General features: G+C 46.5%; 1 protein-coding gene across 1 annotated transcript in view; it reads right to left on the reverse strand.

Annotated features, from left to right (window-relative positions):
- Positions 1-18678: 18678 nt before the first annotated feature.
- slc6a4a (solute carrier family 6 member 4a) overlaps positions 18679-20346 on the reverse strand; it is a 14343-nt gene continuing 12675 nt past the window's right edge. Inside the window, exon 13 of the mRNA XM_084449173.1 lies at positions 18679-20346. This exon is cut by the window's right edge and continues 168 nt beyond it. The gene's annotated coding sequence lies outside the window, so the exon portion shown is untranslated.

Here is a 20346-nt window from a genome sequence, read left to right on the forward strand (position 1 = left end):
CCATGTTCTGTGTGCTTGATCTAGCCCCATGTTCTGTTCTGTGTGCTTGTTCTATCCCCATGTTCTGTTCTGTGTGCTTGATCTAGCCCCATGTTCTGTTCTGTGTGCTTGATCTAGCCCCATGTTCTGTTCTGTGTGCTTGTTCTAGCCCCATGTTCTGTTCTGTGTGCTTGATCTAGCCCCATGTTCTGTGTGCTTGTTCTAGCCCCATGTTCTGTTCTGTGTGCTTGTTCTAGCACAATGTTCTGTGTGCTTGTTCTAGCCCCATGTTCTGTTCTGTGTCCTTGATCTAGCCCCATGGTCTGTTCTGTGTGCTTGTTCTAGCCCTATGTTCTGTGTGCTTGTTCTAGCCCCATGTTCTGTTCTGTGTGCTTGTTCTAGCCCCATGTTCTGTGTGCTTGATCTAGACCCATGTTCTGTTCTGTGTGCTTGTTCTAGCCCCATGTTCTGTGTGCTTGATCTAGCCCCATGTTCTGTGTGCTTGTTCTAGCCCCATGTTCTGTTCTGTGTGCGTGTCTCTGCTCTACTGTAACAGCAGCAGCTGGGTTGCGGTCAGCATTTGAAAGGAAATGCCATTCTGCAAAACAATGAATAGTCAAGGTTACAGCTAGAACACCTTGAACATCCTTTATCCTCTCTCTCTCTCTCCCTCCTTCCCGGTCTCTCAGCAAGAAGGTCTCTTTCTCTCTCTCTCTCTCTCAGCGCCCCCCCCTCTCTCTCCAGTATGCCGTCCAACACTCCACAATGTCCCCTCTGATAGAACCAATTACATTGATGGTAACTGCTTTAGATTGGATCCTTATGTGGTGTGTGTCTGTGTGTAATAATATTATTATTATTTGGGCCTCCGACATGTTACATAACCAGAGAGATGGGGTCACGGCCTTGACTACAGAGTAGGAGGGGGGGGGGGGGGTTGGGGGGGGTTGGGCGTGGAGCGTCAGAGGGGAGGAATTGGCAAGAGAGAGCGCCAAATTACAAAAAAAGACCTCAGCACGGCACTAACTGGTCTAACGCAGGGCGGGGGAGAGGGCAGGGCAGGGCTGGGGGAAGGGGGGGGTGACATCATCAGCTGCAGCCCCATAGAATGACCTAATACATAATCAGGTCCACATGTCCCGCTCTGCTGCAGCGGAGGGGAAGACGGGGTGAAGTCAGACAGTTGTGCACGCAGAGAGAGAGAGAGAGAGAGATGGAGAGAGAGATGGAGCGAGAGAGAGAGATGGAGAGAGAGAGAGCGAGATGGAGAGAGAGAGAGGGTAAGAGAACAAAAAATAAGCGGTATTCTGTGGGGCGAGTTCTTCTAGAAGAACTCACAGACATACACCAGTGTTTGCCATGTCTCTCCTATTATGTTTTTAGCCTCTCTTACTCTAAAATGTCATTCAATGTAATTTATTGCTTTATAAATGTTCTTAGCCAGTAGACAAACATACTCCAGGAGCTTGCTCGATCGCCTTGTTGAGAGGAGTCAGGGAAGAATTTTTACAGCTCACTTATCTGGACCCCGGGTGATACTGTTTTTTTGCTTCCCTCTGGAATATATAGGGGTGGGACGTATGCCCACCTCCCTTGTTCTCTGTAAAGCGCATTGTGTTGCCTCTGGGTATGAAATGCACTATACAAATAAAGCTTTGATTGATTGATTGATAGAACATTGTGATGTTGTTGCTGTTGTAGGTCGGACTGTTCCAGAAGCTCACATCATGCAGCTGGCTGCTAGTCAGCGTGAGGCCAGTCTGAGGATCCAGTTGGTCCACGGCGCGGAACTGCAGTTTAAATGTGCAAAGCCTCTCCTCCCCCTCAGGTTAGCGTGATGGCCACGCGCTCGGTGGACGGCTGGACCGGCCGCCTGCTTAGCACAAACCAGAGTTTGACTTCAGACTTCAATGTGTCTCTAACTGCTGAGACAAGCTTTCCATCACAAACGGCAGCTGGCACTGGGTCAGAAGGAAGTGAAATTAATAAAAACACCACACGGCTTGTCCTTTGCTTGACACACACACACACACACACACACAAACACACACACACACACACACACAGAGACAGACAGACAGACACAGACAAATACGTATACATACAGTTTGCCCTAGTAACATGCAGCTAGCTTGTTCTCTGTGCTGTAGTGTACAGTATGGGTTTGGCTCCAGAAAACAGAAGTAATTAACCCAGAAGTCAACGACAACACATAGCAGTGTCTGTCTGCGCTGTGGTTCAGCTCTCCTCTGGATACACTGACGCCACACAGCAGATAAATGCAAAGATCAGATACTATGCAAATACAACTGACAGGGCAGCGACCAAGAACAGGGCTCAGATTCCCCACACACACACTCACAGATACTGTATGCAAGCACACGCACGTACACACACACACACACACACACACACACACACACACACAGCTACTGTATGCAAGCACACACACACACACACACACATTCACACAGCTACTGTATGCAAGCACACACATATACACACACACACACACACACGTGCGCGCGCACTCTCACACACACACACACACACACACACACACACACACACACACACACACACACACACACACACACACAGCTACTGTATGCAAGCACACACACACACATTCACACAGCTACTGTATGCAAGCAGACACATATACACACACACACACGTGCGCGCGCACTCTCACAAGTTGCACTCACATGCGCAAACATGCTCTGACTGTTCATCTGAGGCCCAACCAGCCTTTTAAAACATTTTATTGAGAAAAGTACATAAAATAAACATTATACAACATACATTGATTCTCTTTTCCACGACTCCCCATTGCACACACACACACACACACACATATAAAGTAAGCCTACGAGATCCTGGAGAACTAACGCCACCCAACCAGCCTGATCGAGGCTGAATGAAAGTCTCCCCAGCACTCACCGCTGGTCTACAGACTCCCCCCGGTGGCAGGGAGCTGAAACTGCAGGGCCATACAGGCCTGCCGCAGACGGCTGCTCTGTTACTGTCCGATAAAAGCCTCACAATCATAGCAGGTGTCTATCGTTCCACGGCTAAGCACATCTCATCTAACACGGGTGGCTACTACGGGGGGAGGGGTCCTTACCTCCTGGGCTGGGCGTGGCGGTTGTCCTCTCCACTGCCTGACTCCTGTAGAGAGAAAGAGAGAGAAACATTCATACAAAAAACAATCATACAAAAACCAGTCAAAAATCAGGCACACAAAAGGCCTGCAGACAAAGTACTAATACATGCTTTTTTCTCTTGGGGGAGATGTGACTGTGGGCTTTGTATGTGCCTGGTTCAGACTACACAGAATTTTTGTCTTTCACGATGGTCACCATGTCAGATTAGGCGATCAAAGTTCCATAAATTCTTGCCGTGTCTTGGCCGAGAGCCTGGCAGCACTAAGCGAATGACCGTGACCAATCATCATATGCTGTCTTTCACGACCGTGCGGGTCATTGTGCGAGTTCACGTAGTGGGGGAGGTGGGTCAAGAAATTGTCAGTCATGGAAGAAGCGCTGTGTGTGATGGTGGCGGTCTTGTGCTCAAGAGTCAAAGAAGAGAAATAAAATGAAGAAAAAGCGAGTGGGGACCCATTCCTGGGTGTCACGAAGAGGACAGTATGGGCTGTCTATAGGAGAACTTGAGGGAACGGATGTGTTAACGTAAAGAATCCATCCATATGTACAGTAACTGTGCAACATATAATACAATATGATAAGATATATACCTACATACATTCAGCCAGGAGTACATAGGTACGTGCATATCTCTATGACACACAGAACACTAAGGCACTGTTCTATAGATTTTGGGATTCATGAACCGATTCTGAATCATTTGATTTTTTAAACCCAGCCCTATTCCCAACGTTCATATTCGAGCCCGATTCTGGAAATGTCTACGACTATAAAACGATCCAAAATCGGGATGAATTTGTGTAGTCTGAATCGGGCATAATACTAACCATGTATCTGCTCCACCCAGACACCGTAAACCAGCTGATTCTACAAAGCACAGCGCTTCAGCCAGGTAGGGGAACTGATTAGTGAAGTCAGCTGGTTCGGTGCATGGGTAAAACGAATACGGTTAGTATCTTTAGCTGTGCCCAGCAGCTCTACTGCTCGCTGGTCGGTCGGTCAGTCCACAAAAACGTCCACAAAAGTGCAACGCTAACACCACAGCTGTTACTAATCCATACATAATTAGACAAGAGAGGAAGGTTCAGCCAGATTGAAGATGCTTGTGCTGTATGTGGCCTATTCTACAGCTCGTATTGCGAATTTGCAGTTGTTACATTCTCAAGCAGGTGTAGCAGGCTAGATTAACCCTCCGCCAAACTTCCTGGGTATAGTCTGGCCTAGTCTAAAATATACCCTGGCCTGAGGTATAAAGATATCCCAGTTTGGTTTATACCCTGGGGTATATTTTGGATAGACTACCCCTCCATTAATGACTATGTGAAGGACTACGAAGCTCTAACACTATGGCTACCTAGGGGCGAGACCCGATACGACTGGATGAACCTCAGTTTATGGGCGTAGTTCGGGAGGTAGTGAGGCCGGCTGGGGATCGCGAGGTCCCCGGTTCGATCCCAGCTCCCGGCATTGTGCCGAAGTGTCCTTGAGCAAGACACTGAACCCCAAAATCACTCATGTGCAGCACAGGGGCGCAGTACACCTCACAGCAAGGTCTCTGAGTTCACTGTAACTCTCATCCTCTCATCCACTCACTGTAACTCTCATCCTTTCACCTCTCATCTACTCACTGTAACTCTAATCCACTCACTGTAACTCTCAACTCTCATCTACTCACTGTAACTCTAATCCACTCACTGTAACTCTCACCTCTCATCCACTCACTGTAACTCTCATCCTCTCAACTTTCATCCACTCACTGTAACAAGCCATAGACAGTCTGGATATACAGTTATAGCTACAGTACCATCACATACAATAGCCTGTCTATAAGGCTGATTTGGTCACCAAGGTTACCACGTCAGCCAGCACATGGAAGACTGACGTTCAGGGTTTCGGCCATTCTCCTCCCAGCCAATGAGAGTGGAGGATTTGGTGTGCTACTAGGCAGATTGCCAGGCAGACGTCAAATCACAGCCCATGGTCGACAGGTTTAAACCTCATCATAGCATCAACAAACAATCAGTCCATTGTTTTTGACCATAATCTGGCTAAAAAGATACTGGCGATATTATCATGGAACTAACACGTAGGGATGTAACGATAACCGGGATAATGATAAACCACGCTAAAATCCAATTAAATTTGTCACAATAAAATGATCACTAATACTGTGTTTCATTTCCGCACTTTGAAAAACTCACTAACCTTCCTGCATTAACCAAAGTTAGCAATGGTTAATGTTGAGTGCATAGTGCTGTTAATTTTATTTGTGTTTTTCAATATAGAAATACCACGATAATACTGGACATGGTCATTTTGGTCACGATAATCATGATGTGAAATTGTCATACTGTTACATCTCTACTTGATAGTTACAATCATCTATCCAAAGAGCGACTTACAATGTTTTTTTCCTGTGTGTGTGTTGGGGCTAAGTACCTTGCTCAAGGGCACAAAGATAGGTGATGATTGCCTAGTGCAGGGGTGTCAAACTCTGGCCAGTGTAATTATATTTGGCCCGCGAGGCAATACCAAATGACTACTAGAGCTGGCCCGCCAGTATTATACAGCGCATTCACCGCTAATACTACAAATCCCATAATGCTCTGCTGTTGTTTTGGCGCGTCAATCAAGACAGGACCCAGAAACGCCCTCTCTTCTGTGACAGTAGGCATAGCAATCTCATACTACAACTGTAACCGTGTTACCCCTTCTTAAAAATGGCGAAAAGAAAGGCAGAAAACAGAAGATTTACATTATGTAACGTCTCACTGTGATAGAGACACCTGTGTTGACCTAGCCGGCCGCTGTGTTTGCTCTGTTCCTGTTCATTTAATCCTGCCGGCCTGTCTGCCGGCCTGTCTGCCTGCCTGGCTGTCTGTCTGCATGCCGGCTGTCTGTCTGTCTGCCTGGCTGTAGGACAGTCAGGGTTTTACAAGCTTCTCTACTGAGCAGATGGAGCACCAACACTTGTGTCTGAGGGCGTATTCACATATGTTAGTGCACACCATTGATGCGCACCAAAAGCGAAAGTGATGTGCATATTCAATGTTAAAGCAAAACTTGTTTGGGTCCATATTAAAATTTTCCTTTGTTCAATGTTGGCCCGCGACTTTGTTCAAGTTTTAAATTTTGGCCCACTGTGTATTTGAGTTTGACACCCCTGGCCTAGTGGCTTGGCCCAGTCTTGAACCAGCAACCTTTCGGTCAGAAGTCAGATGCTCTAACCACTCAGCTGCCCTGATAAACATCTTTTTAACGCTCTACTGAATGAAGGTCTGTCTTTGCAACATCCCACTCATTCGTTCCAGTGCTCATATCACTCCCTATGTTGACAAGACTTTCTCCCACTCCATCTCCCTCCTCCAGCCTCCCTCTCTCCCCCCTCTTTTCCCTCTAAGAGACTGAGGGAGAAGGAGAGATGCTGAAAGGGTTCAGTATCCATCTCTCCTTCTCCCCCAGTCTCTTTCCCTCTCTCCTCTCTCTCTCTTTCTCCCTCAGTGGTCTCATTCTCTCTCTCTCTCTCTCTCTCTCTCTCTCTCCCTCCCTCCCTCTCTCTGTTTCCCCCCACCCAACCTCTCTCTCTCTCTCTCTCCCTATGCCCCCCTACTCTCTATCTGTGCCCTCTCTCTCGCCTGTCTGTCTGCCTGCCTGCCTGCCTGTCTGTCTGTCTGTCTGTCTCTCTGTCTTCCTGTCTGGCTGTCTGTCTCTGTGCCTTACCTGTTTCTGCACTGACCTTTCTCAGATGTTGTCAGCTACTCTAGCTAGCTGGTGCATCCGCCACTGTCCTCCTAGCTAATCCGTTTAGCTAGCTAGCCCACTGGCATCCTCATGTGACTCCCCACCACCAGACACTGATAACAGTCACAGGAGAACACAACAGTCTCTTTTCTTCCCACAGCTAACGTATACAGTCCACAGCCTGCACTCTGGCTCCATATCCCAGAGCATCGGTCAGGCAGCCTTCACAGTGTCACAGTGAGTTAAGATGTCTCCTCCATTGGGCCCAATGATCTGACATGCCCGCCACACTGACCCCCTCTTTCCACCAAGATGGAGCCCTTGGCCTCGGCTATCCTCGGTCACAGACGAGCAGTGGGAATTCACATGTTCCTCTTGGAGGTGAGGAGACAGGGAGTTTTATATCAGGACTAGGAGGAGTACTATGACTACGAGGTTCAGGCTGATATAAGCTAATCACACACATGCACACGCGCACACACACACACACACACACACACACACACATACACACACACACCAGATAGGATAATGAGGATACCAGTCCCCCCCCTCCCTTCAACTTACACAGGTGTCTCTCTGTCTGTCTGTCTGTCTGTCTGTCTGTCTGTCTGTCTGTCTGTCAACCGTTAACTAGATACTGTAGGTAACCTGAGCTAGCGATATGCCTAGTTAGTTGGTTGTAGTAACAGTAACATTAGAGGAGTCTGTCAATCAACTTAGCTTGTTAGCCTGTAACGTTAGTTCTGGTAACTAGCAGTAATGTTATTACATTGTCCTAACGGTAGTTAACGTTAAAGCTATCTACTAACATTCTGCTAGCAAAAAGCTAACGTAAGCTAGCTAACATTAGCTGTCTGTGCGCCCACTAGCTAAAGACCCCATCCCAATGACCCATCCCCTATCATACCAGTTAGCTAACGTTAACATTACAGTACATTATAGCTTGCTACAACTCACCGACACGCAGGGGCTGGAGCTGGTGCTGGGGGTTGGCGAGCGCTGAACGGTGACCAGCGACATTCAAAGTCTTCTTGGAGATCCTGACCTACATGGAAGCAGAGGCTGAGGAATAGGCATCTAATGTGGCCAGATGATGTACAGACGCTCCCGGAGGTTACACCAGCCCTAGTCTCGCGATGCCAGACTTTAGAGACTGACACGTGAGTCTACAATACATCCATGCACCAGCCTCAATAACGACCATGAAGCGTTCTTGCAAGGAATTTCAAAATAGAGGTCACGCAAAACGTCAAATGCACGTTTTGTAATCTGACTGTAAAAACATTTACACTTTTTGTCCCAAATATGATAGGAAAACACACACAAAAACAAAATATGAAATAATGTTTAATTACAGAAACAAATGATTTAAAATAATCAATTAAAACTAAATGTTTGTTTATGTCAGGCAGGTTCAATTAGTGAGTCTGGCTGCTACAATTGTGCCTCAATATGGGTGTGAGTGGAGAGTGAGGGGAACAAGATTAGTACTGGTTTATGTTAGTGTATGTATGTATTAGTACTGGTTTTATGTATGTACTGTATTAGAACTGGTTGACATTTATGGTCTGTGCAGGTGTGTGAGGGTTTTATCCTTAATGTCCATCATCCATGCTCTTCATTCCAGACTTCAATTAGTGAGGCTGGCTAAACTGCACATTACTCCCCCTCAATAAGGGGGTGAAATTTCATTTCAAATGAATTCAAGACTGTGAGAGGAAAACCAATCATAATACTGGTATGTTTATCATATGCGTACTGTAGGTGTGGAGGATATATGCTAGGAAGAGGTCTCCCACGCCTATGAGGATAAACTCAAGACAGCTTTCAGGACCAATGGCTGATGAAGGTTATGGATGGATTCCTTGGATGGGAGGCAACTTTGTACATCCTCCTTGAGGTCCACAGCAGGTGGACTGTTCTTCAGGTATCAATTCTTCAACGCAACAATGGAATGTTGTTTTGAGCCAAGATGATGGCTATGTTTATTCAAATGTATGATTGTCTCTTAGATGGAGAAGGAAGTGATTCTAAATTGATAAGATGATACCATCTTTGTTGTCACACACACCTTTGTAGTACTATGGGCTACTATGCACACACCTTTCGCTGTTCACCCACTGTCTGCGCAGCGAGAGGAAAGTAGAGCTGTGTAGATAAACTCGTCAGTCTGGTCTGGGCATAATATTAACAGCGAGAACCGGTTAAATTCAAACCTTGACGTGATATCCTACTCCCACCGAAATCAGAAGTTCTGACACATTCAGCCCATGCTCTTATTTTGAAATTAGATTGTTTTGTGTAGCGCGTTCTGCACCAAAACCGGATATGCTTTTGAGGCTTATTGATTATTCTCTTTTGTCAAACTACTGTTCCTGTCCATTCAGGAGTCGCCCCTCATTGATCAGCTGTCAAACGTTAAGCACCTAAGCACTTATTATATTGCACTGTACTTTAGATTGTGATTCTTGCACTTTGCCTTCAGCACTAGATTATGCTCTTAGTCACTTGTTTGTTTTAGAAAGAAGATGCACTTGTGAGTTCTGGCAAGTAGTAGTACATTGGCTCTTCCTACGTTAAATGCAATTATTGTTAGTCGCTTTGGATAAAAGCGTCTGCTAAATGACTGTAATGTAATGTAATGTTAAAATAAAAAAACGGTTTGCTTGGGGGGGCTTGAGCGAGGACCTTCATCAAATTATTGAATACATTGGTGTGTGTGTGTGCGAGCTCACACGTGCGTGTGTGTGTGCGTGTGTGGGAGCGGCTCCCCAGAGAGCTAAACGGAGGAAAGATAGAGGGAGAAGAAGGGCGGGGGGCTGCTGCTGGGGTCTCATCTCTGTTCAGCGTCATTGTATTATCTGGGACACTGGCTCTGGCTGATGAAGAACTCCCCTTGCTTTCCCCCTGGATGAGGGCATGTTGAGGGGTATGACAGGGTGAGATAGGACACCGCCCCAAGCTGCATCCCAGCCTTCCATGTTATGGAGGGGTGTGGCTCTTGCAGCGAACCGCGATGATCACTCATCATTAAGAAATATAGATGGAAGATGAGAGAGAGAGAGACAGACAGACAGACAGACAGAGCGAGCGAGCGAGCGAGCGAGAGATTATTGCTCACAAAAAAGTGACAGGTTAATTGATGGCCTTTTATACCCCCTCTCATCTCAGTCTCTGCTGGCCCTCTCATCCCCACAGGCTACAGTACAGCTATACATAACCACCACACAGACAGCTACATACATAACCACCACACAGACAGCTACATACATAACCACCACACAGACAGCTACATACATGACCACCACACACAGCTACATACATAACCACCACACACACAGCTACATACTGTACATAACCACCACACACACAGCTACATACTGTACATAACCACCACACACACAGCTACATACATAACCACCACACACACAGCTACATACATAACCACCACACACAGCTACATACATAACCACCACACACACAGCTACATACTGGACAAAACCACCACACACACAGCTACATACATAACCACCACACACACAGCTACATACATAACCACCACACACACAGCTACATACATAACCACCACACAGACAGCTACATACTGGACAAAACCACCACACACACAGCTACATACATAACCACCATACATACAGCTACATACATAACCACCACACACACAGCTACATACATAACCACCATACATACAGCTACATACATAACCACCACACACACAGCTACATACTGTACATAACCACCACACACACAGCTACATACATAACCACCATACATACAGCTACATACATAACTACCATACACAGCTACATACTGTAGCCTACATAACCACCACACACAGCTACATACTGTACATAACCACCACACACAGCTACATACATGTGCATACAGTAACCACCAAACATAAAGCTATATACTGTACATAACCACCAAACGGACAGCTACATACATAACCAACACACATACAGCTACATACATAACCAACACACATACAGCTACATACATAACCACCATACATATAGCTACACACAGGTTGGGACATAAGGCAATGCTACTCAAATGATTCTCTCCTCCCTGGATCAGGTGTGTGTGTGTGTGTGTGTGTGTGTGTGTGTGTGTGTGTGTGTGTGTGTGTGTGTGTGTGTGTGTGTGTGTGTGTGTGTGTTGTGTGTGTGTGTGGTGATAATGGATATATTTAGCTTCTAAAATTGGACATTGTAGTACCTTGCCTTATAATGTGACCAGATAAGAAAGCCTAAATCTAACTTACTTTATCCTGTTTTTTTCTTAAATGATCTTAATCCATAATTTTGTTTTGTTTTTGTTTGGGGGGTTAATAAATGTTTTGCGTTATTGTTGTCTTGTATGTAAATATCAAAGGACTATGTTGGAAATAAGTGTTTACACTTTCACATGTCATCCCTTGGATTACTGTTTTTACTCAATCCATAAATAAACTCAATCAATCAATCAATCAATCAATCATAAAAGACCACACCTTCGGTAATGGGCCTTATTTTGTGACATAAATAGGAGCTTGAAGGTAGGAAATTACTGATTCTGATTGTAATGCTGCGTTCTGCCAGCAGGTGAAGCTGCAGGCCAGGGAGGGCAAGGCCCTGTCTATACCTGCAGCTATTAGAATCTCCTCCATCTGCAGTATAGGAACTACAACATGAGGTCATTATAATTTCAGGTACCAGGTATCAAGATACCAAGGTAAGATATTGTACCATACAATATTGTATATTGTAGTTAACTGATTATCACCAGCTAATTGTGATTAATTGTGTTCTTTAGTGTGTGAAAGCTATGTTTGATTAAGGTTCCTATTCAAATAGAAAATCAAGCCAATACTGCAGAAATATATTAGTCCCACCCTGGAGCCTATTCACTTTGCAGTTGTGGTTTCCGGTCTAAGAGGAAAGTAATCCCCCTGTCCAAAAACAGGCCTAGCCATAAACCTACGATGTGATGTGGCAAGAACTTCTTCTTGAATAGCTTACTTCGTTTGGTATGTTCATGTTCTATTCTAATTCATAGTTTCATAGCACTTTCTCACTCAGCTTTGGTAGCCCCTCATACAGATGCTTGTTAGTAACATGCTCGTTCTGGTTGACATTTAGCACCACACACAGCATTCTGGTGTAGCACCCATCCAGAGACTTCTGCAGGGCGGGCTTCAGGGTCCAAGTTTCACAGCCGTATAGGAGGACAGACTCCACGGTCGCATGGAAGAAGCTCAGTTTGATGTGTCGAGGGAGATTGGAGTTCCACACACTATTCATGCCATTCAGGGCCCTCCATGCCAGCACTTTTCTCACCTTAAGGTCCTGTTCTGATGAGTTGACCCAGGAACCCAGGTATTTGAAGTCGCTAACTTCTGCCAGAGCATTGCCCCCTGCTGTCTTGAGAGGTGGGTGGTCCAGGGGGGTGTTGTAAGTGATTGCCTCAGTCTTCTTTGCATTCAACCTGAGGCCAACCCTGGCACATTCTGCCTCTACTCTGTTCAAGAGCTCCTGTGCCTGCTCTACACGGTTGGACATCAGACAGATGTCATCTGCATAGTCCAGGTCTGCCAGGACTACAGCAGGGCTTCTTCTAGCCTTCCTAGGTGTTATTATGAAGCCAAGTTCCTGTTCCTGCCCACTGATGGCTTTCCTAAGCGTGTAGTCCAGGGCTACAATGAATAGGAAGGGGGCAAGAGTGTCCCCCTGTAGCTCCCCTGCTAGGATGTTGAACTCCTCACTGTTGCCATCCGGGGTTACCACTCTGGTTCTTGTGCCCCTGTACATGGCCTCTATGGCCCAGAGTAGGTTAGGAGGGACCCCGTAGGCCTTAAGGATTTTCACCATCACACCTCTGTGTATTGAGTCAAATGCTTTTTTGAAATCGGTAACACTTTACAATAAGGGTACATTAATGAACATTAGTTAATGCATTATTAAGCATTAAGTAACAGTTACTACTGTCTCTTTTAACCATTTACTAATGTTATTTATGTTAACTAAGGTTAACTCACCTAACCATAACCCTAACCCTAACCTTAACTAAGGTATTAATTAACATTAGTAACCTAACCTAGCCTAACCCTAAATAAGCATTAGTTAACAGTTAACTAATGTTTTTTGTGACCCTTGAAATCAATAAAACACAGGACTGCTGTTAGTCAATGGCATCTCGAATCCGGTTTAGTATCATGCGGTTGTACATTTTCGCTATGACACGTCAGGCTAATACCACGATAGTTGTCTGGCTTAGACAGATCTCCAGATTTCTGCACCGGGATGATGTTGGAGAGGGACCATATCAGGCTTAATGTTTTCTATCAGAGCTTGGTTGCAGATCTCCAATATGATGTTGTCGAGATCATAGTTCTTAGGGACCTCTGTGGGGATGCCATCCAGCCCAGAGCTTTTCCCTTACTTCAGAGCAGACTTTGCTGTGGCAAACTCCTTAGCTGTAAATCGGCCATTGTCAATCACAAGATTTGTGAGGACTGCAGGTATTTCTTCCTCAGCTACTTCCACTGTCGGTTGTGTGCCTAGGAGATCCCGGAAGTGGGTGAACCAGGAGGCTACTCTCTCCTCTGGGCTGCAGCCTGCTAGTTGTCCCTCCCTCGACCTCTTGCGCCCACTCATCTCGTTTATGACCTTCCATGACTCATTGTACTGTCGTTCGCCATGCGCTGCTCCACCTTCCTCACCTTCTCCATCAGCTCCTCCCCTTTGATCCTGTCGTAGGTGTTGAACAGCTGTTGTTTGGCCTCGTTCAACACCTCCCAACTCTCTGTGGTCCCCTCTTCCTCGAAGCTTCTACGCGCCTCTTCCATCCGTGCCCGCGCCCTCATGACCTCCGGGTGCTTGGATCTGGGGGAGGCTCTGAGTCTCCCCTTTGTCGTCACCCACCTCCCTGTTGCCTCCTCATTAGCAGCGAGAAACTGCCCTTATGTTGTCTGAGGCTTTTCCTCTTCAGCCTGCAGTTGCAAGCGACTTCTCACCTCTGCCATGTAGCTGGCCTGGAGGTCGGGCTTCTTGCGAAGGCCTCCCAGTCGGGCCGAGGCCTCGGGATATTCTTGGGGACCCTCAGGCTCAGACGCAGCCTCACAGAGACCACACGGTGGTCAGAGCCTACAGAGTTGAACGTACTGTACGACTGCGTTGAGGATGGACGTCCTTCATTTCCTTCTTACCAGTATATAGTCCAGCTGACGTAGCATACCGGTATCTCGGTCCTGGAATGTCATGCCCATTCTCTTACGGAACAAGGTGTTGGCGGCCAGGAGCTCGTGTTCCGTGAGCAGAGCAGTTAGATGTTCTCTGTTGCGATTGGTGTTGTTGTGGTATGTGAAGGGTGCATCTTCTGGTCTGAGCCTCGCATTGAAGTCCCCAGGATTATCAGGATGTTTTGAGCCGGCACATGGTGGATCGCTGTGCTTGTAGAACTTTTCCACTTCCTCAACTGGTGCTGCGTTGGTGGGAGAGTACACACTCATGACAGTTGTTACCGGGTTCCCCTCAAAGTCAGCGATAAGGATCCTGTCGGTGTGTTGCTGCACCCTACGAAGAGATTTTCATGCTTGAGGGCTCACCATTAGCCCCACGCCACCTGTGGTGGCCTGGGCATCATTCCGCCATGCAGATGAGGTGATGAACGAACATTCCCCCACTCTGCGGTATACAATTGGCTGGTCAGTGTGCACTCTTCTGTGCTCCTGGACTCCCAGGATCTCCACTCCCCTCTCACCAACACAGTGCGCTAGTTCCTCTAGCCGTGTCTCCTCCCTTACTGTGTTTGCGTTGAAGGTTCCCATAATAAATGGTCTCCTACAGTGCAAGAGTGCATTGGACAGTGGGCTGTGGTCAGACTGAACCCTTCCTCTCCAATGGAGAGGGTTTGGGGTCCAGTCGTCATAGTGTGCCCCCGAGGGAGGACCAGCACCACCGTCCGCTGCTTGGTTCCTACGGACTCCCGCCGCTGGAAGTATAGGGTTCTCAATGATCGGTGTCTCCATTGTCAGGCTTTACAATGCTAGTTAAGGACTGTGGGGCGCAACTCCTCACAGCCCTACTCTGGCCGTTTTGGGCTTAAAGCCCTCATCCACTCTTGCTCCACACCTCCAGATGGTATATGGTGCGGAGCCAGGTGCCAGCAGCACCTGTGGTTTTTGTTCTGAGTGACCTTCTCCTAGATGGGTTGCCTACCATGGCTATGAGCCCCATCTGCCCATGCTATTTGCCCATAGCTGGGACAGTGGCTGGCAGGATCCAGGGCGTGTCCACACATGGGTGGGTCTGCGCACCTTGCCTCTGGGGCCCACTGTTGCTCCGAGATCCCCTACAGTTTAGCCTGGGACCGCGAGGTACCCAGTTACCATGTGTGGCCGCGGGGAGGCGCTGTAGGAGTCTTGGCGGTGGAGTGGCTTTGTACCGGCAGAGACTTACTTTTCACCCTCAGGAGGGCTAGCCAGCGGCGGTAGCTGAAAGCAGAGTAGCAAGCAGAAGCGGCATGCAGCATGCACTAACTACAAGCACTACTACCACAGATCTACTGCACTACGCATCACACAACCCTGCACAGTAATGCACACACATTCGATTCAGCATTTGTGTGACAGGATCCCAGCGGGCTCTAGACCGGAAACCAAGCACTGAACAGAAACCAAGATCTCCCCCGAGGAGAGCCTGGTGAGGTTAGATCAGCCCATACAAAGTGATGGTTAGCAACACCTTTCAAGTTCCATTTAAGCTCTTATAAAGCCCATAGCATGGGATGAGGACTCTATATCTTCTCAAAAGCAGGGGAGAAGAGAGGATAGGAAGGCTGAGGAGGGGGTGGTGTGTGTGTGTAGATAAGATGCTATTCTCACACAGCAATATGAGTTCATTAGCTGAGCGATGGCTGTGGGAACCACGGCGCTCCAGATAAAGCCAGCGATGCTTCGGAGGGGGGGAAAAGGTTTCATTTCCTGTCTTCAGAGCGGCCGCATATCAGCGCGGGATCTGGGGCAGACTGGGGAGCACAGGGAGAGGAGAGAAAGAGAGAGTCGGACAGCACAGAGGGAGGAGAGACACAAATGCCAGGTTTTAAACAAAGCAATCAAACAGGAGGAGAAGAAGAGAACGCGCACCAGGCCTATAAATCAGACGGTCCGAGTGGAGAGGGACCGAAGAAGGACCATTTCCAACTGCAAACTGCTCCCCAGACAAAACAAAGCCAAGAGTATGGTATTCCTTCTGCAGTATGCAGAGCAACAATCGGCTTGTTACGTCAAACGACCGTCTAGTAAACCATTCCGTTGTGACGGGACAATGGTGTCAAGAGCGGTGGATAGTCAGAACTGTTCACACTGGGGCCATAGCCAGGGGCCAGGGTTGTGTAAGAAAACGGACAACAAAACACAGCAGCACAGCAAGAAGTAGTGATGGGTCGGTCACAAACTATATGGCTCTATGTGCCGGCTCTTTTAAATGAACGATGGGAGCCGGCTCCCGACTGAGCGACGATTTCTTTTTTTGTAAATTAATAAATAAAGAAAAAAAGACTGATAAATAGATAGGCCTAGTTGATAGATAGGCCTACAACTAAAACTGTTGGATGCTGCTGTTTTCCACTTTGTAATTTTTATTTTATTTTATTTATTATTTGTTATTTATGTTTTTTGACTGTTATGGATAGATCAAAGACAAAAATATATTTCCACTTATCTTCTAGTGTTATCTCTTGATGCAGGTTGTTTTGGTTTTATTTGTCCAGGTCTTAAGACATCTCTACCTGCTCTTTCTGTTGAAGTGGAAATGTGTCTCTTTAAAAAGCTGCTGCTGTAAAGGAGGAGGCAGTTGAACTGAGAAGTGTGTTCAGTGTGATTGAGTGTGTTCCGTTTGAGTGATTTGTGTAAATAAAATGTTTAATAAACGTGTAATAGTTTGATGTTTTCACATGTAATCTTTTTATACCAAACATAATGTAAAACATTCTGGAAATGTTAAGGGTTAGTATAATTATATTGAATAATTTAAGTGATATAGGTCAAAACTGCGCTAAATTTGGCTTAAATGGGGCGGCTGTAGCTCAGTTGGAAGAGCGGATCGTTCAATGATCGAAGGGTCAGTGGTTCAAATCCCAGCTCCGACTGTCCACATGTCGAAGTGTCCTTGAGCAAGACACCTAACCCCAAATTGCTCCCAATGAGCAGGTTTGCACCTTGCATGGCAGCTACCGCCATTGGTGTGTGAATGTGTGTGTGAATGGGTGAATGAGAGGCCATTGTAAAGCGCTTTGAGTGCCGCTAAGGTGGAAAAGCGCTATATAAGTGCAGTCCATTTACCATTTAAATATGAAAGGCACAAGTGGTAAAATGAAGAACCATTTGGGAGGCGAAAGAGCCGGCTCTTATTGCTGAGCTGAGCCAAATGATCTGGCTCACTAAAAAGAGCCGGAAAGCCCATCAGTAGCAAGAAGCAGTCCAAATGTAGAGAGGGTTGAGCCATAGATGGAGGGGCAGATAGGGAAGCTGGCAGGCAGCTGGAGGAACAGCAGGCAGGTAGAGCCGAGGCGTAGGGATACGCGGCATGGCGCTGCTCTTTAATATAGATCCGGGGTGATAAGGTAGACAGAAACACAGGAAGCGTCCGTCACAAGGGAGACGGGGCCTCTGAGGATATTGCACAATAAAATATACACGGATGCATGTGTGTGTGTGTGTGTGTGTGTGTGTGTGTGTGTGTGTGTGTGTGTGTCCAGGCTTTATTTTGTGCACACACACCTCCGTGTACTCACATTTCAGCTTTGTAGCCCATTAGAACTGACCTCTACAGGCTTTAGCCTACTCTATAGGCTTTAGATCAGTGAGCTACCACAGTCCTGTGGCGTCCAGCAGTCCAGGTGCAGTATCGGCCTCACACACAGTAGGGCGGGGCCTGTATCTCTGCTGTGATGTTGCGTGTAAATGTCGATCTGTTTACTCCGTGAGTCTGGGGTCACGTAGACCAAAACTTGACGCCGTGTGGATCAGAGAAACCTGAACCAGTGTGTATCAGACTGTGTTTGCATGATGGAGTGTTTACTGAAGTCTCAGAGTTCAGCAAACGGCAGCAGGATTAATCCTTGATGACAGCAGTCATCATCCCCCCTGTTCACACAAGCATACGCATGCACGCACGCACGCACGCACACACGCACGCACGCACGCACACACACACACACACACACACACACACACACACACACACACTCACACTCTCTCTCTCTCACACACACACACTCTCACACAAACACACACTGTCTCTCTCTCTCTCTCTCACACACACACACACACACACACACACACACACACACACACACACACACACACACACACACACACACACACACACACACACACACACACACTCCACCATGGCACATGCAGCCAGCTAGTGCTCAGGTGCTCCATAACACATGATGTAATCTGAACACAGTGATACTCAGTTCATACAATAAACTCATCTGCCTGACCACGTTTGATTGATTGATTGATTGATTGATTGATTGATTGATTCATTCATTCATTCATTCATTCATTCATTCATTCATTCATTCACTCAACTCTTCCTAGATTAGGTCTGGTCCAGGCACTATATTAAAATCCATTGCTCTGTTGGAACATAAACAAGACTGATCATTGTGCAAACACAAAAAACAAGACAACAAGATGTTTACTTCTGTATACAGGTATCTTCATTTTATTTATCTATTAATTCATATATATTTATATCTTTATTCTATACAAGCTTATTTCTTAATACAATCTTTGACAGACATATATAGGTCATACAGAGGTACAAGAGAAAAGAATGAAGACGTAGCTACACTTCAGAGGTTATTTTGGCAGAGAACAAGACGACAGTTTAAGATCACTGCACAGACACCCATGCGCGCGTGCGCGCGCGCGCACACACACACACACCGAGGAACACTTATCTGCATGAACACGGACAGATCTGACATGTTTCACACCTCTACTTGTACAGTATGTACACACACACACACACACACACACATACAAAAACACACATCACACACACTTGCGCACAAACAGAGACACTCATTAGCACTTCAGACATGCATGCATTCACACAGACACGCTGATGCACATACACACACGCACACGCACGCACATACACACACACAAACACACACACACTTCATACACGGGAGTGGACGGGTATTGACAGGATAAAAGGACACACACATTAATACTAAGACCGACTAGATATACATGTGTCCTACTGGTACTTCTGGTAATCCTACCCACAACAACTGTTTTGATGAAAAGTGAAAAAGAGTGATTTTTCAGACATCCTCGGGGGTTACTGAACACAGATGAGGGATGAGAACCAATATCTGGTTCTCACTATTGGCAATTACACAAAAACTTGAGAGAAATGTGTATTTGGAGTATTGCAAAATTAATTAAATGTCTTTCGCCGTTGAGTTTATGGTAAATAACATAAACAGTTATACATAAAAGCAAATGTAGATTGGAAAGCAATAACAGCTCTTTAAATAAATATACATCTTATATTGCAATAGTATGACCCCCAGGTGGCAATGTGCAATGACATTATTCCACACATTACCTACTCCTTCCTTGGGTTGGACTGGGACATGCAAACACACACACACACACACACACACACACACACACACACGCACACACACGCACACACACACACACACACACACGCACACACAGACAAAGAGCCTTTCTGTAGTCCGTCCTGTAGTTACCTACCCCTCTCCTCATCCCTACTACTATTCCCATCATGCAGTGCTGCACAGGCTGGTCCCTCTCCTGACTGCAATCCCACTGAAGTTGCCTTCCCAGAAGCCAACACTGCATGAACTTCGCAGGCTGACCAATCAAACCTCACCAAGCCACTCAAACCTAACCTCACCACAGCACACAACCTGGTCGTCCTGCAGCACCACGCTCACCTGGAGAAATATCAATGTCATATATTTGGCTTCATTTAGAAATGTAAAAAGATACCTGAATTTCCCAATGAAAACCCAGAATGTCAGCTCAACTAGAAAGCTTTGAGATGTGTGACTGATGACAACAGAGTCGAGGAGGTGCTGTACGCTTCTTAGTGTGTGGGTGGACATGGACATGGATATGAACCCAAATGGTGCAGACGTGACAGAGAGTCAAGAGTACAGACAAATATTGTGCCGTATGATCTGAAAACACAAGAGAACATCTCTGTATGCTTCTGGAATACACTGTTGTGACTAATGACAACAACAACAATAATAACAACATAACAGCAGATAGGTCACTAGATTATCCATGTTAGAAGAGAGAGTGTCGGGGGGGGGTTGCAGTCAGTAGCTGAGCCCCCCCCCCCCGTCGTCCTGGTTAGGGTGAGAGTGTGGGAGCGAGTGCCTCAGTGCTCGG

This window comes from Borostomias antarcticus, assembly GCF_949987555.1.
Source record: "Borostomias antarcticus genome assembly, chromosome: 1".
Lineage (NCBI taxonomy): Eukaryota > Metazoa > Chordata > Actinopteri > Stomiiformes > Stomiidae > Borostomias > Borostomias antarcticus.